At 47.7% G+C, this 17,116-nt stretch overlaps 1 protein-coding gene across 4 annotated transcripts in view; it reads right to left on the bottom strand.

The window, feature by feature from the left end:
- Positions 1-17,116, bottom strand: part of AMN (amnion associated transmembrane protein) — an 80,484-nt gene that overhangs the window by 32,330 nt on the left and 31,038 nt on the right. The window lies entirely within an intron of this gene.

Genomic DNA, 17,116 nt, shown 5'->3' on the forward strand with positions numbered 1-17,116 from the left:
CCACACACGATGAGCTTTAATAATATAGAGCCAGAATCCTCTGTCCCCTAGCCCAAGGGCTATTGGGTTAGTGGACAGGCGAATTTGCTTATTGTACAATGAAGGAATCCAACACAGCCGCTGCGCTAGCAGAAAACTATTAGGCAACTGATTGCGCTCTCTAAGGCCAGTCGCCGAAGAACTGATGCTTTTGAATTATGGTGCTGGAGGAGACTCTTGAGAGTCCCATGGACTGCAAGAAGATCAAACCTATCCATTCTGAAGGAAATCAGCCCCGAGTGCTCACTGGAAGGGCAGATCCTGAAGCTGAGACTCCAATACTTTGGCCCCCTCATGAGAAGAGAAGACTCCCTGGAAAAGACCCTGATGTTGGAGAAGGAGAAGGGGACACAGAGGACGAGATGTTTGGACAGTGTTCTCGAAGCTACCAGCATGAGTTTGACCAAACTGCAGGAGGCAGTGGAAGACAGGAGTGCCTGGTGTGCTCTGGTCCATGGGGTCATGAAGAGTCGGACATGACTAAATGACTAAACAACAACAAATTGCACAGCAAAGTTAACCTGCTTGCACTTCTCTTGTGCAATAACGTTCCCTGGAGCAAAACATTTCATGTACCGCTAAGTGACTTCAACTTGGCACTACATTGGGTGCAACCCATAGATTCATGGATTGATTCATTCCCAAAGGCCAGCCCACATAGTCTGAAGTGCAAGCCAGAGGACTCAAAGTTTGCCCAAATATGATGTTGACCTTTGCTGTCTGGGTGCCAGAGGGCACATCCACTCTTCTGCTTGCCCCATGCTTAGAAAGCGTGGGTCCAATAGTTTTTCTGCTGGTTTTGTGCTTTCTAGACATGGGTCCAAGAGGATTTTCGTTTGCCCTGCTGCATTCCCCAGGAAAACATACTCTTTACTGCTAAACCGGAGCAACCATCAATTTGCAGAAAACCCGGTGGACGTTTCCTGCGATTCAGCAGTAAAGAACAGGTTTTCCCAGGAGAAAGCAGTAGGACAAGTGCTCCGTCCTTGCCTGTCTCATGCTCTCTCCTTTCCTGTTGTGCTGAGATTCTCTCCTTTCTATTAGGGAGCAAAGGGCAGGTTGCTATTGCTTTGCAAACCAGCTCAGTGATGAAGCACGCCCAGTGCATGCAGAAGTTCAAGACCTAGCATCTCCAGTACAAAGAATAAGACAGCAGGTGGTATAAAAACCATTTGCCTAAGACCCTGGAGGATCCCTGCCTGTCAGGTTAGACCATGGATAGGCAACCTAAGGCCCGGGGGCCGGATCTGGCCCAATTGCCTTCTAAATCTGACCCACGGATGGTCCAGGAATCAGCGTGTTTTTACATGAGTAGAATATGTCCTTTTATTTAAAATGCATCTCTGGGTTATTTGTGGGGCCTGCCAGGTGTTTTTACATGAGTATAATGTGTGCTTTTGTTTAAAATGCATCTCTGCGTTATTTGTGGGACATAGGAATTCATTCATATATTTTTTTTCAAAATATAGTCCAGCCCCCCCCCCTCAGGTCTGAGGGACAATGGACCGGCCCCCTGCTGAAAAAGTTTGCTGACCCCTGGGGTAGACAATCCCCAACTAGATAGAAAAACTGGAAGGCAGCTTCTAGACAGAATTGGACTGGGTCACTGAGGCCCAGGATCGTTCACGTAGCACCAAACCGTGATTTGGCACAATGTCTGAAGCAGGGCAGTATTTCTCCAAAGGTCAGACTCAGTGCTACCACAACTGCACTGTAGAATTTCAAAACCCATAATAGGGCAAGACCTTGATTAGGCCAGCCAAAAGTGTCACAAAACAGCACACCAACTTTTGTATTCTAGATGGCAAAAGCTTGCACACTGTTTGGGGACATTTTAGTTGACCTAATAACCTAATACGGATTTTCAAATTCTCCTCAGGGGCCAACACGGCTACTTTTACCGCAAAGTTTGCAATAGTTTGTGTCAGATGTCATTGGATGAGGAGTTTGGATTTGATATCCCGCTTTATCACTACCCGAAGGAGTCTCAAAGCGGCTAACATTCTCCTTTCCCTTCCTCCCCCACAACAAACACTCTGTGAGGTGAGTGGGGCTGAGAGACTTCAGAGAAGTGTGACTGGCCCAAGGTCACCCAGCAGCTGCAGGTGGAGGAGCGGGAAAGCGAACCCGATTCACCAGATTACGAGTCTACCACTCTTAACCACTACACCACACTGGCTCTCGTCTCTGGATGATGACTCCCATCATGGCTGCCTACTGACCATGGGAACTAGAGTCCCAAACATCTGAATGGTGAAAGTTGGCTTGTATATTGAGCACATTTGGGAGGGCAGCATAAACTGGGGAGAGGAGGGAGCCCACTTTGTCCTTGCATAACAACCCAATGTGGCAACAGGCTAATCAGAGAGAGAGGTTGACCCACAGGTCCCAGAGGGTTGAAGCCCAAGTCTTCCCGGTTTCAAAAGTATCCAGGACACCACACCGGAAAAAAGCTGATGGGAAAAGGGCAGGGAAGAATTAAGTTCTTAAAGCGGAGGCCTCCTGCTATGCAGTCGTTTTAATTTGGTTCCTCCGAGCCAAGAACTCTTTCTGCTTCGCTCTGCCTGCAGTCGTGCCAGAGCTGTCCTGCTCTCCTGTCACAGTCTGCATCATCAGAGCATGCTGTTCTGCAATGCTGGAAGCACTTGGGAGTGCTGCAAAGAGCTCATTTGCAATCAAGCCTCTGTGATGGCGCTGATTGGGCTCCGAGTTCCCTTCTCCCGCCATAAAGCGAGAGCGAGAGCCGTTTAGCTAGCCTGGCGCTGATTAAGGTGCCTCTTGGGGGAATGTGGGACTCTTAATATAGAAGCTTCCAGCATGTCTCTTTGCCCTGGACCACATCTCTGGGATTAGAACCGGGGAAGGAAAAGAAGGAGAAATGTAGATTCTGCTGTTACCCAGTTAATTACTTTCTGTCGGTTTTGAGCTGCCTTCGCCTGTCCTCGCCAGCGCTGACCTGCAGGTGGCAGCAATTGGTCAGAGCTATCTGTACTGTCTAGAATGAGGCGCAATTTCTCTTTCCAGCTGGGGGAGGAAAAAAGGTAATTTAAGGATAAATAGGCTGGGCCTGTGTCTTCTGGCTACCAATTCAGAAAAACCGTACACCTTTTTCATACGTAGGGGAAATTGGGCATGATCAAAGGGAAGAAAGGAAAGGGGTGCTGAGACCATAAGCTGCACTCGTGGGCTCGTGCACTAGCCGGCATGTGTGTTTTAATGTTGTGCAACAGAGAAATCCAACGCAACAATTGCGCTAGTGGAAATGGTGTGTTGCTAAGAAGCGTCTAGAATAGCAGCATAGCAGACACAGCAGCCTGCAGCTGGGAAAGCAGCAAAGCAGTTGAGTTCCCTGTTGCATCTTCTTTCCTCTGGTTACATTTAATCCTTGCTGCGTGATGAATGTCGGAAACGGAGAACTTGCAGCCCGACAGAAATCGGTGGACCCCAACTCCCATCAGCCTGAGCCAGCGTGGCCAATGGTCTGGGATGTGGGAGTTGTTGTTGTTTAGTCGTTCAGTTGTGTCTGACTCTTCGTGACCCCCTGGACCAGAGCATGCCAGGCACTCCTGTCTTCCACTGCCTCCCACAGTTTGGTCAAACTCATGCTGGTAGCTTCAAGAACACTGTCCAACCATATCGTCCTCTATCGTCCCCTTCTCCTTGTGCCCTCAATCTCTCCCAACATCAGGGTCTTTTCCAGGGAGTCTTCTCTTCTCATGAGGTGGCCAAAGTATTGGAGCCTCAGCTTCAGGATCTGTCCTTCCAGTGAGCACTCAGGGCTGATTTCCTTCAGAATGGAGAGGGTGGATCTTCTTGCAGTCCATGGGACTCTCAAGAGTCTCCTCCAGCACCATAATTCAAAAGCATCAATTCTTCGGCGATCAGCCTTCTTTATGGTCCAGCTCTCACTTCCATACATCACTACTGGGGAAACCATAGCTTTAACTATATGGACCTTTGTTGGCAAGGTGATGTCTCTGCTTTTGAAGATGCTGTCTAGGTTTGTCATTGCTTTTCATGGTAGGAGTTAGAGTTCACCACTATCCAGAGCACCCTAAGTAGGTACCCCACCCTGATATTCACACTGGAACGTGCACAGAGAAGGGTGACCATGATCCTCAAGGGCCTGGAAACCAAGCCTTATGAGGAATGGCTGAAGGAGCTGGGTATGTTTAGCCTGGGAAAGAGGAGGACTGAGAGGAGAAAGGATAGCCAAATATCTCAAGGGCTGCCACGTGGAAGAGGGAGAAAGCTTGTTTTCTCCTGCTCTGGTGGGTAGGATTCGAACCAATGGCTTCAAGTTACAAGGAAAGAGATTCTGACAGAACACCAGGAAGAACTTTCTGACAGTAAGTACCCAACCACAACCAAGAAACGTCCATTATATTCTCATATATGAACTGTAAACCTCTTAAGAGGTTCTTCCAGCAAAGGCATTGAGATCAGTTCTTTATGATTTACGCCTTTACTGATACACCACACAGTCTGTTTGGCCGGTTCACAACATTTTGTATGTCCTTATAAAACCTCTTCCCTCAAAGCACGTGGAGTGACAGTCTTTTTTCACCGCCAGTTCATTGGACTTAACTGTCCATAAACTGCACAATAGCTTTCTTAAATAAAATAAGAAGTCAGGTCTATTGTTCTTCTGCTACTGTAACCATCCCAAATGCATATAGCATAACAAACTGAAATTGTTCATCTCTCTTCATTGCCTCTTGCCCCTTTCTGACACAAGCTGGTGGACTTCCACAGGCGAGACATTGCTGGTAACATCCTCTTCAAGTCCAGAAGACTCCCTATGCAATTTTCATGCTTAATTTTACTTCCTTACCAAGTAGCATTGATTGCAAACAGCATCTCCAAATGATGTCAGGTGATTGGCAGGTGAGAGGCTCCTCCCACTTGCCAAAGATGGCCCCTGGAGGGTGGAGGTAAGGATTTGACCTGCCAGCCAGCTACAGCTTCCCATCTTTACTCCAAGACAGTATGGAAAATTTATTTTATTTTATTTTATTATTTTTAAATTGAATAAAACTGTAACTCCCAGACCCAGCTGTTTGCCATAGGGCTTAGAACCTGGCTGAGCATGACAGAGCCCAAAATCAAGCGCTGGACCCAAGCCTTAACTTTATCCAATTTATCTAAGCCGTTTTTCACGCCATCATGCTGACTAACTTAAATCACCACAGCAATGCATTCTGCTCTGTCCTCCTGAGAAGTCTTAAGATACCCTGAGCTGTCAGCATCCTTCTGTTGGCTGTCCATAGCTGTGACCGTGGCAGCGCTCATAAATCTCTGCGCAGGACACCGTAACACTGACCCAGCATTTCAGGGAAAATCTGCCTTCCTGTGATTTATAGCAGGAGCTTCAGGGATCAGAGGCAAGGAGAGACTTTGCTGGGTTCTTTACAGCTCCAGAAAGGGGGCTCACCCCACAGGCTGCAGGGAGCCTGCTCTTGCAGAGAACAGAACTGCCTGGAGAGGCATAAGGAGACAGCAGGCTCCGAAGCAAGCAAGACATAAAGTGACCCCGGGGCGCCATTTTGGATTTCTGCAGGGAGGTGGGAAACGATGGGAGTGGAGCAAGATAGGGAGAAAGGTACAAAGGCTGTAGTGCCTTTGTTCATCAGGGAAGACCTGTGTACCCTGAGAACATTTCTTGCAGCTACTCTTCATACTGCAACATATTATTTCATTTCATTTACGAATTGCTTCCTACGAAACACCTCGCAGGAACTGAACAATAAGAACATCAACCATGAATACATATATGTACAGCCGTTTCATATATAGTAGAGCATGCTGCAGTTGTTTAGTCGTTTAGTCGTGTCCAGCTCTTCGTGACCCCATGGACCAGAGCACGCCAGGCACGCCTGTCTTCCACTGTCTCCCGCAGTTTGGTCAGACTCATGCTGGTTGCTTCGAGAACACTATCCAACCACCTCATCCTCTGTCGTCCCCTTCTCCTTGTGTCCTCCATCTTTCCCAACATCAGGGTCTTTTCCAGGGAGTTTTCTCTTCTCATGAGGTGCCCAAAGTATTGGAGCCTCAGCTTCAAGATCTGTCCTTCCAGTGAGCACTCAGGGCTGATTTCCTTCAGAATGGATAGGTTTGATCTTCTTGCAGTCCATGGGACTCTCAAAAGTCTCCTCCAGCACCATAATTCAAAAGCATCAGTTCTTCGGTAATCAGCCTACTTTATGGTCCAGCTCTCACTTCCATACATCACTACTGGGAAAACCATAGCTTTAACTATACGGACTGTGCTGGTCCTGGGAGTTAATCAAGAAGCAAGGTCCAAGTCCAGTTCGTGGTCGATGAAGCAATATGAAGGCAGTCTGTAAAAGTCGAAGCTGGGTGCTGGGCAGGGTTCAGGCAGGGGCTGACAACCACCAACGTTGCTCCAAGAATGGGGCTGGCTGGCTTTTATCTGCCCTGAGGCATAGAGCGGCCCCGATCCTCAGGTGACTCGCCTCTCCTGGCCTGGAGACGAGCACTCCTCCTGCGGGAACTTAACTCCCTCCGCCTCTCTGCCCTGAGCCTCTGCAGCTCAGGAGACGCTGGAGGGTTACCGGACCCAGAGGCAACCCCAGCTTCCCCTGATGGGGCTGAGAGTGGAGCACCTGAAGGCAATGTGTCCTCCATCGCCTCAGGAGCCAGAGCAGACTCAGCTGGTGCCTGCACCTGAGGATCCAGCACAAGTGAGGACCCTTCAGACTCAAGCCCCAGCCCCGGCTCAGCTGGTTCTGAAGGCGGGGGATCCTGTGCAGGCTGGGATTCCTCAGGTTCAGCATCTGAATATGAATCCCAGGCCATCACACGGACCTTTGTTGGCAAGGTGATGTCTCTGCTTTTTAAGATGCTGTCTAGGTTTGTCTAGTAGAGCATGGGGCTCTTAATCTCAGGGTTGCAGGTTCGAGCCCCACATTGGGCAAAAGATCCCTGCACAGATGACTGTCATGGACTGGCTGGACGCAGAAGAGTGGTAGCTGGCAACAGCTGGGGAACCAGCAAGGGAAGAAGGCTCAGAACCAGGGCACTGGTGGTGGGACAACGATGAGTGGTCAGAGGGAGAAGAGGGAGAGGACTGGGAGGAAGAGGTGATGGAAGCTGAAGAGGCAACAGGGTTTAGTGAGCAGGGAGAGGCTGGGGTAGAGTATTGGCAAAACCTATTGGTGTTTTGCAACTTTCTGACTAGTTGCAGGACCTTAGCCAGACCTAGCAGAGTAAACGCAGAGTTCACGAAAGCAATTGGCAACTTGGCTGCAGATAGGATGGACGAAGCAGGAACCAGGAACTTGTAGTTAGGTGTTTATTATATACAGTGGACCATTTACAGGAACAGAACAGAACACGGATCTTTGACTAGCTCTCTCTCACACAACTCTCAACTCTCAACTCCTGAACTCAACCTCATACTAACACATTCCAGTTAAAGGTAAAGGGACCCCTGACCATTAGGTCCAGTCATGGCCGACTCTGGGGTTGCGGCGCTCATCTCGCTTTATTGGTCGAGGGAGCTGGCGTACAGCTTCCGGGTCATGGGGCCAGCATGACTAAGCCGCTTCTGGCGAACCAGAGCAGCGCACGGAAACGCCGTTTACCTTCCCACCGGAGCGGTACCTATTTATCTACTTGCACTTTGAGGTGCTTTCGAACTGCTAGGTTGACAGGAGCAGGGACCGAGCAACGGGAGCTCACCCCGTTGCGGGGATTCGAACCGCCGACCTTCTGATTGACAAGTCCTAGGCTCTGTGGTTTAACTCACAGCGCCACCCGTGTCCCGTTAGTAGACCATTAATCATTATTCCCATGAGAGAGCTTGACCAATCATGGAGCTGTCTCCATGCCTCTGTATCACCAGGCAGACTTACTCCTTCACATTGCCTTGGCTGTCGGCCAAACCCTAATTGACTCTGTGTGCGTAGCTGCACGTATTCAGATTCCCAACATAGAGGACAGTCCAGACTCAGAGGCAGAAGAAGAGAGGGGCCAGGAGACAGAGATGAGGCAGGCTGCTGAAGAAGCCAGGGAACTTCCCCCTTCTTGCTGTGACCAGTTTCTTTCCTCACTGGTCTCCCAAGAGTAGACTCATAAAATCCACAAACATTCTGAATTTACACTGTGCAAGTAGAAGTGGATAGCCAAGGAACACGCTCTATTCCACTGCAAAATTCTGCAGATGCATCTCTATTTTAAAATCATGAATTACAGCCTTGGAAGAATACTAATGAATATTATTAATTGGAGTTAATTGCAATGCAGCAGATATGAATAGTCATAATTGCGGCATATAAATATTCAGCGTGTTTACTTTAAACATATAGATAGTTTTATTGCACACTCTGAATGTTCTACCCAGGATGAATGTGCTATTTTTAGGGATCTCCATATTTTTTTAAGAATGACAGAATTCTCTCAGTTCTCCCTTCAGCCGTAAATGCAAAGCCCTTCTGCCGCTAGCGATGGTGGTTATGCTCTGCCTCCAAGGCTGGCCCAAGACATTTCGGCAGCTGAGGCAAACCACAAAATGGTGCCTCCTTTGGCCAGGGAAGAAGGAGCGAGTGAAAATGTACATCAGAAGGAAGAGGAGAATAAAGACACTGGAAAGGAGGAGGGAATGAAGATCTACATTGAGAACCCAGGGGGGATCAAATCAACCTCACCTGGGGGTTGGGGTGGGAATCAAAGGCTGTTGCGGACGGCACTCTGAATCATGCCATGTGGGTGCAGAGCCTAGGAGAAGCCAGAGGGCAGCCCCAGCCATTTCCTATGGTGTAGTGGTTAAGAGCGGTGGACTCGTAATCTGGTGAACCGGGTTCACTTCCCCACTCCTCCACATGCAGCTGCTGGGTGACCTTGGGCCAGTCACACTTCTTTGAAGTCTCTCAGCCCCACTCACCTCACAGAGTGTTTGTTGTGGGGGAGGAAGGGAAAGGAGAATGTTAGCCGCTTTGAGACTCCTTCGGGTAGTGATAAAGCAGGATATCAAATCCAAACTCTTCTTCTTCTTCTCCTCCTCCCTGGGAGGAGACCAGCAGCACCTCCTATTCACCAAGAGGCAGATCAAGTTTCCAAGGAGCCCAGCGCACCACAGCCATCACTGTTCAGACTTCAAGGCTGAAACAGAATCCCAGGACATCTGCCTCTCCCGTTGTGACAAGCTCCCTCTTTCCCCGGGTCTCCAAGAACACACAGGATAATGAGGAGAGCAGAACAGAGACCAGAAGTGCCCAGACACAGTTTGAGACTGCTTGGGGAACATCCAGGAGAGGAGGAGTCTTAGAAAGGGTGGAAGGCAACTGGCAACTCCCCCATAGGGGCTACTGGGATGGGTAGCTGGGTTGCACGTTCGTTTCCTCGAATAGTTAACTTCCCTGGCAACTGCCTTTGCTTCCTCACGCTGACCTGCATCTTGCCTGGCTTGCTTCTGGCCGTGTGGATCTGGCTTGCTTTCCCTGCTCACAACACGTGAACCGCCCTGAGACCTCTGGGTATAGGGCAGTATATAAATTCAAACAACAACAACATTGAAGGAACAAAGCTAGAGCACCAGCAATGCGCTCATTCATAGTAAACCACAGTATGGCAGAAAGCCTGGCTTATTGTTGCAGGTCAATGCAGGCTGGAGGAGAAAGAGAGAATTCAGATATGTAAACAGGAGCTGTGATATGTACACCTCTGCAAATGCGCTTGGGCAGGTTTTAATCTTCCACTGGCAGGAATGTGGCTGGTGGCTCTAATGGCATTCCCGTTAGAATCCCAGTAGCACAGCTATGTGCCACCAGCCAGCCAGCCCTCCCAAACATGGATGAGGCTGGACGTACTGAAAGGCATTAATAAACAGATAAAAAATCCCAGTAATGATGGAGCTTAATGGCTTTTACTGAACGAGCAAAACAGGTGCAGCCTGCCAGATCCCATAAAAATGACCAGGCAATGTGTTGCAGACCGTGGTGGCGCAATAAATGACCGAAGAACCAGGCAAGGAAATTCTGGTGTCACTTGAGATCTGGAAGCGATGAGATGGCCTTCTTCCTAGAAACACTCCTGCCCTCTCTGAGAGCTCAGAATTCTTTGATGGGGTGTGTCAGCCATGGGATTCCACAGAAGCCACGTGCTCGGCGTCAGGAGCGAGGAGCCTGGACCCGGAGAGCAGGTGGCAATTTGCTGCTCTTTGAGCCACCAGGACTGACTGCCAGAAAAGACAACTGTGGTTAATTTATTGCCAGCTAAGAGCTGGCTGCTGAGAAGTCTCTGCTTCTAGCTACATACTTTATATTCCATGCCATTAACAGAAATGAGGTGCTTGGATTCTGCAACTCTGTGTCTGTGCCTGAGTGCGAACCGCCACTTGAGAAACGGACCCTTCCAGGAAGAGATGTTGTAGAATTTTAGCGGAAACAGGAGTGGAAACTGCTGGCGTTCACTTACTCCTCCCATGTCCAGAACAGAAATCATTCCAGCAACTACAATCAATAATCGCTGTTGCTGTTTTCAGTCCACAAAGGATACGTAATTGCTTACTCGCTCCCCCATCGCCTGTCCAATTTGCATTGTGTTTCCTTTGCGCTGAAATGGATGGTGTCGAATAGCGTAACGATAACTGCATGAATAATTATGTCGAATTCCACCAGAGTGGACTGCAAGGCAAATAATGTAGTTTTTATAAGAAGCTGGACTGCAGCAGGAAAGAAACAGCACTGCTTATGAGGAACATAGGTCAGGATTGAAATCAGTATCATAGCTATGTATGTATATATCCATATATTTCATTCATTCATTTATTCATGCTCTACAGCAGTCTTCACCAACCAAACCCCCTCCTGGTGCTGTTTGATTTTGCATTCAGCATGCATCTGTACTCAATATGCCAGAGCATTTCAACCGTTTTTGAGTCCACAGCTCCCTTGACCATCTACATTCTTCGGCACCCTGTGGGGCTCAGGAACCCAGTTATGTCATCCCTTGCCTGCAGAGTTGGCAGCCTTGTAATCTTTTTCGAACACCCTCCCATGCGGAGTGTTCCCTCAGCCTCCTCTCCTCTCCCCTCTCCTTGGGAGTCCTCTGGGCCTCCTCCCCAAAGAAAGGTGCCTCCTCACACTGCCCCACAGGGGCCTGGGAGGCACCCCCTGGTCAGCCCCAGAGGCACCATTCGCCTGCGGAGCCTGTAGCCAGGGCTGCTGCAGCAAACAGCTGTGTAAGCCTTAGGGTGGCAGAGATACGAGAGGGCAGCAGAGGAGAGAGGGAAGGAAAGAGGGACAGAGGCCAATGTTGCCTGTGGTACCCCTGGCCATCATTCAAGGCACCCCAGAGTTGAAAACCACTGCAGTTTGACTTTGGATACCAGTTGCCAGGAACTGCAACAGGGCAGAGCGCTGCTGCACTCATGCCAAGCTTACAGTCTTGCCATAGGCAACTGGTTGGCCACTGTGAGAACAGGATACTGGACTGGATGGGTCTTTGGCCTGATTCAATGGGGTGATATTCAGTTAAGTTTTTAATAATAATAATAATAATAATAATAATAATAATAATAATAATACATTTTATTTATACCCCACCCTCCCCAGCCAGAGCCGGGCTCAGGGCAGCTAACACCAATAAAATTACAATAAAAACATAATAGGGGGAAAAAACACCAATTTAAAATACAGGTTAAAATGCAATTTAAAAAGCAGCCTCATTTTAAAAGTAGCCCATAGATCAAAACCGTAAGGGTAGGGGAAAACATAAGAGTCAGACTGAGTCCAAACAAAAGGCCAGGCAGAACAGCTCTGTCTTGCAGGCCCTGCAGAAAGATGTCAAGTCCCACAGGGCCCTAGTCTCTTGTGACAGAGCGTTCCACCAAGTCGGGGCCAGTACTGAAAAGGCCCTGGCCCTAGCTGAGACCAATCTAACCACCTTGAACTTGGGACCTCCAAAGTGTTGTCATTTGTGGACCTTAAGGTCCTCCGCGGGGCATACCAGGAGAGGCTGTCCCATAGGAACGTGGGTCCTAGGCAGAGCAGACCTATTGAAATTAATGGGCCTAATGTCGTTGTGCTCGTTAATTTCAGTGGATGTACTATGAATGAAGCTTAGTGTATCTAAATTCTACCTCCAGTGTCAGAGGCAGCTGAATATACCAGTTTCATAAAATCATAGAATTGTAGAGTTGGAACGAATCTGTTGCCCAACATGGGGCTCAAACCCACAACCCTGAGATGAAAAGTCTCTTGTTCTGCCAATTGAGCCAACTCAGGAGCAGTTGCTGGGAATCACAAGTGAGGAGAATGCTGTTGCACTCAGCTCCTACATGTGGGCTTCTCACTGATGCTTTTGGTTGGCCACTTTGAGACCAGGATGTTGGGCTAGATCCATCTTATGCTCTTACATTTCATTAAATTTATCCATCAAAACCCCCAAGGTGAAAGACTTCTGGGAGAAGATTTATAATGAATTGGAAAAAATGTTGAAATATACATTTATTAAGAAACCAGAGGCCTTTCTTTTTGGAATAACAGGTATGGAATTGCCCAAGAAAGATGTTAAATTATTTCTGTATGCCACAACTGCTGCTCGAATTTTATTAGCTAAGAATTGGAAAACGCAAGAAGTACCAACAGTGGAAGACTGGCAGATGAAGAGGATGGACTTCTCGGAGCTAACCGACCTGTCTGGGAGAATCCGCGACCAGAAGGAGGAGGACTACCAGGAAGAATAGATGAAATTTAAAGACTATCTAGTTAAACATGTTAAGTTAATTTAATTGAAAAAGCTTGTAAATACCAGATAGGCTTAGGATTTTAATATGTTAAGTGATGAATTAAGATGGCGTAATGCTGAATTGAAAAGAAAGAAAGATATTAATGAAGAATTTTTTAATTTTTTAAGAATGTTGGTGTTGGAAAACCGTTAAAATGATCTGCGCTGAAATTCAACCAGGGAGATACGAGAAAGTCACTTAACAAAGTTACTGAAGTTTGGTTTAAATAGAGCGAAGATTTATGTTTGTTTGTATTGTTTGTTTGTTTGTTTGTATTGTTTGTTTGTTTGTTTTAAAAAGTTTTGGAAAAAACTAATAAAAAATTTCTGGGGGGGGGAATTTATCCAACAAAACCTGAAGGCCTTGTGTGCACCAGTTGTGCTTTGCTATGCTAACAGTGGGGGTCTTGTGGAGGGGGACTCTGGCTCCACTCTCATCTCTGAAAGGAAATCCCCCCCTTTTTTTTTGAAAATCTCTTCATTTGGCTTGGCCTGGCTTGGCCTCTCTTTGAAAGCCTCTGAATTTTCCTTCTTCTTTGCAGTGCCACAAAAAAAAGCACATCTGAAAATATAGACCATTAGGCAGCCCAAGCCAGTTTTTGGCTGTCATTTACTCTTACGCAACCTGATGGAGCAATCTTCTCGACACTGGGCCGCTGCCAATCGTGGAATTGATGTTCATTTTGCTGGGAGCACTGCTGCTAAATGATGTATTGATCAAACTCAGGAAGGAAGGGTTTGGAGCAGAAGTACCCTATATTTATATGCCCAAATTTTCTGCTGCTCAGAAGCAAATGAAAAAAAGAAAAAACCCCATATACCCTCTTCCTTTCATACACACCAGCACACCACTGCCTTTGCTAAGCAGCTGGCGGTTACGGTTTTTAAATCGTCCTTTACAAAGCAACAAAAGCAGCACTGTTTATCTCTGATGTGATCTCTGGTGTCGCTGCACAGGATGGGAGGGTGAGACAACATGGGCAGATGAACTGCTGGGGGAGGGATGTGTCCTACTTTACAGAGGACCATTCTCTAGTTGATGGGCTGTCTGGCCCAAGACCTCTTGAAAGGTCGAGAACCCTTGAGAGCAGATGGGCCTTGGTGACCCACCAGCCATTAGCACCCGGGCAGGTGACGGACCACCTGGTCATAGCCTTTTCCGCTATGCCAAAATGTGTTGCATTTCTAATGTATGGCAGTGGGACTGATGGGAGTTGTGGCCCAAAACATCTGCAAACTTCGGATTCCTTGAATAATATCTCCTTCTTCCAAGAGGACCTTGTGAACGATAGCTCTTCAACAGGGCTTTTACATATCTCATTGCATTTGTAAAACATGGAGAGGGTCCTTCCAAGTGACGCAGTGGGGCATTAAATATCAGAAAATAAAATTTGGGGTGTATGGGGTTTTAGGGGAGGTAAGACCTCCATTAGGGGGACATATTGTGCTCCTTCTGGGGTAGCTTCTCCATCTTTGGTCCCCAGCATGCATCTAGCTCTCACCTGTGGCTCCTAGAAACCGGTCCCAGCAGCCACACCCTGGGACCGGTTTGACTGGCTGGCTAAACCAGGTGAGGGTAGCCGATGGGTCTCAAACCCTCAGTGACCTCTCCTGCATGTGAAGACAGACTTCTGAGGATTCAGCAGACGAGACCCACAGCAGGCCCAACAGTTCAGAAGGCAGTTATACTGGCCTCGGTCCAGTATACCTGAAGGAGCGTCTCCACCCCTATCGTTCAGCCTGCACACTGAGGTCCAGCGCCGAGGGCCTTCTGGCAGTTCCCTCTCTGCAAGAAGCGAAGTTACAGGGAACCAGGCAGAGGGCCTTCTCGGTAGTGGCGCCTGCCCTGTGGAACGCCCTCCCGTCAGATGTCAAAGAGAAAAAAAACTACCAGGCTTTTAGAAGACATCTGAAGGCAGCCCTGTTTAGGTAAGCTTTTAATGTTTAATAGATTATTGTATTTTAATATTCTGTTGGAAGCTGCCCAGAGTGGCTGGGAAAACCAAGCCAGATGGGCGGGGTATAAATAAATCATTATTATTATTATTATTATTATTATTATTATTATTATTATTATCATCATCATTATCATCATCATTATTACATTCTGCACATGCTGTAGAGGGAAGTGAGGGGCAGATGGGGTTTGTCGACCTCAGAAGTTAGCCCATCTAAGAGAAGGAAAACTCTGATCCCAAACCACTACCGCCTTGTGGGATATCTTTGGGAGAAGAAAGGTAGGTAAAAGGCAAAGGACCCCTGGACAGTTAAGTCCAGTCAAAGGCAACCATGGGATGCGGCGCTCATCTCCACTTTCAGGTCGAAGGAGCCGGCGTTTGTCCACAGACAGCTTTCTGGGTCATGTGGCCAGCATGAGTAAACCGCTTCTGGTGCAACAAGACACCATGACGGAAGCCACAGGGCACAGAAATGCCGTTTACTTTCCCACTGCAGTGGTACCTATTTATCTAATTGCACTGGCATGCTTTCAAACTGCTAGGTTTGCAGGAGCTGGGACAGAGCAACGGGAGCTCACTCCTTTGCAGGGATTCAAACCGCTAACATTCCAATCGGCAAGCCCAAGAGGCTCAGTGGTTTAGACCTCCTTTCAGCAACTCCTGCAGCCAAGCTGTTGTATTGCTTTGCTTTCCTTTGTACCACATCAGCAAGCCCCAGAGAGGGGGGGGGGTCTTGCCATCTGGGCAGCCCAGGACCTCCACACACGCTGCCCAGGCTTGCAGACTTCAGTTTGATTTCTCCCCCAGAGGCGCACTGTGTTGTCTCTCGAGACGGACAGATGCCAGCAACAACAACAGCAAACTAGTTGCCCAGGTCCCTTGGACAGAAACTGCATCAGTTCAAGTCATATGAAACTAATGGAAGTTTGTAGTGTCGATTCACCCTTTGAGATAAGAGTGGGTCTGTACATGTCTCCAGAGGTAGAAGCTAGGAAAGGGGATGTTTGACAGGGTATATTCACAACCTAGATTATTTCCTAGGACATGTCATGGGAAAAGCCAAGGCAGATTTCACCAGCTCTCTGGCGGAGTCACTGATTAAAGTTTCACTTCCAGGTAAGGATGGGGGACTGTCAGTTCAGAGCTCCACATTTCTGCATCAGTTTGTGAGGGATTTTTTTTTTAAATTAAAAAATAGTCCTCACGAAAACCCAGCAGCATTTCAGTGCAGACTCCTCCCAGTACACATCTCTCCATGCAGTGTTCCCTAAAACACATTTTTGAAAAGCAATTTCTCCTTATACAAAGCATTTTTATGCTATTTTCACTAATATGTATATTTCAAATGTGCATTTTATCCTCGTATATGTATTTTTATACACCGTGTATAGGATTTATTGCAATCAATACAACTTGTTAATTGAAAGAAATAATTGTTTTGTACACGTTACTTGCCTTGAGAAAGGGGAATGCAAAAGTGTGAATTTTGAGGCATACCTGTGTTTCAATTCGCTTCAGGTTTCAGAAAATGAGAGATAACCAGGTTTGCTTTCAAAGGGAAATGGCATCAAATTCCTTCCCCATCCCTGACCCCCCACCGCACCCCACTGGTAAATAGCCTCTGCCTGAGTTTTGATTCATCAGCTTAATGCGAATTGTCATAATCCCTTTCAGATCTCAGCTTCTTTTTAACCAGTATCCCCGCTATTTTAGAGGAAAGGGGAAGGCTGAAAACATTTGAGGCCCTTAAGACTTCAGTGGAACATTTCAGCTGGGTAGGAGCTGCCTCTCTGGAGAGCAGTTGGCATTTCAAGATCAACCTTCCTGCTAGCTGAAGGATGCTGAAGCGAAGTTTGGTACATTCTTCCCATACCAATTAGGAGGCTAAGAATAAACCGCCGGGACCCCAAACTCTTGTTAGACGTTGTCACCTTCTGCCTCTTCCCCGGCAGCCATCTCTTCCATTTGCTTTCCTCCTCCTTGCCTGCCTAAATAGCAAGGATGCAGTGTGCTATGGACCATTCCCTGAAGATGCTACTCAGAGACCTTAGGTCTCTGGTTTGGGGTGGAATGGTTGAAAGAGTTGCCGGAGAGAGACTCTATGTTTTTGGTCAGGTGTCAACAATTCAGCCCTCTTTATTTGCTCCTTTGTTTTCCTTCTTTGGCCATATCTTGATCCTGAGGGTTAGACGAAGAAATGCCAGACGAGCAGCTGTCAGCAACTCTTTCTTCAGAGGCATGAGCTGGAGCCACACGTACGCTTGCCCTTTATTTATAATGGAAGAGGGGGACGTGATTTGTCAATGCGGCGTTCGTGATCTACAAAAGCAAAGCCCCGAGAATGCGGAACAAGAGCAGGGAATTGTGTG

This window comes from Podarcis liolepis, assembly GCF_965112155.1.
Source record: "Podarcis liolepis genome assembly, chromosome: 1".
In the NCBI taxonomy this organism is placed as follows: Eukaryota; Metazoa; Chordata; class Lepidosauria; order Squamata; family Lacertidae; genus Podarcis; species Podarcis liolepis.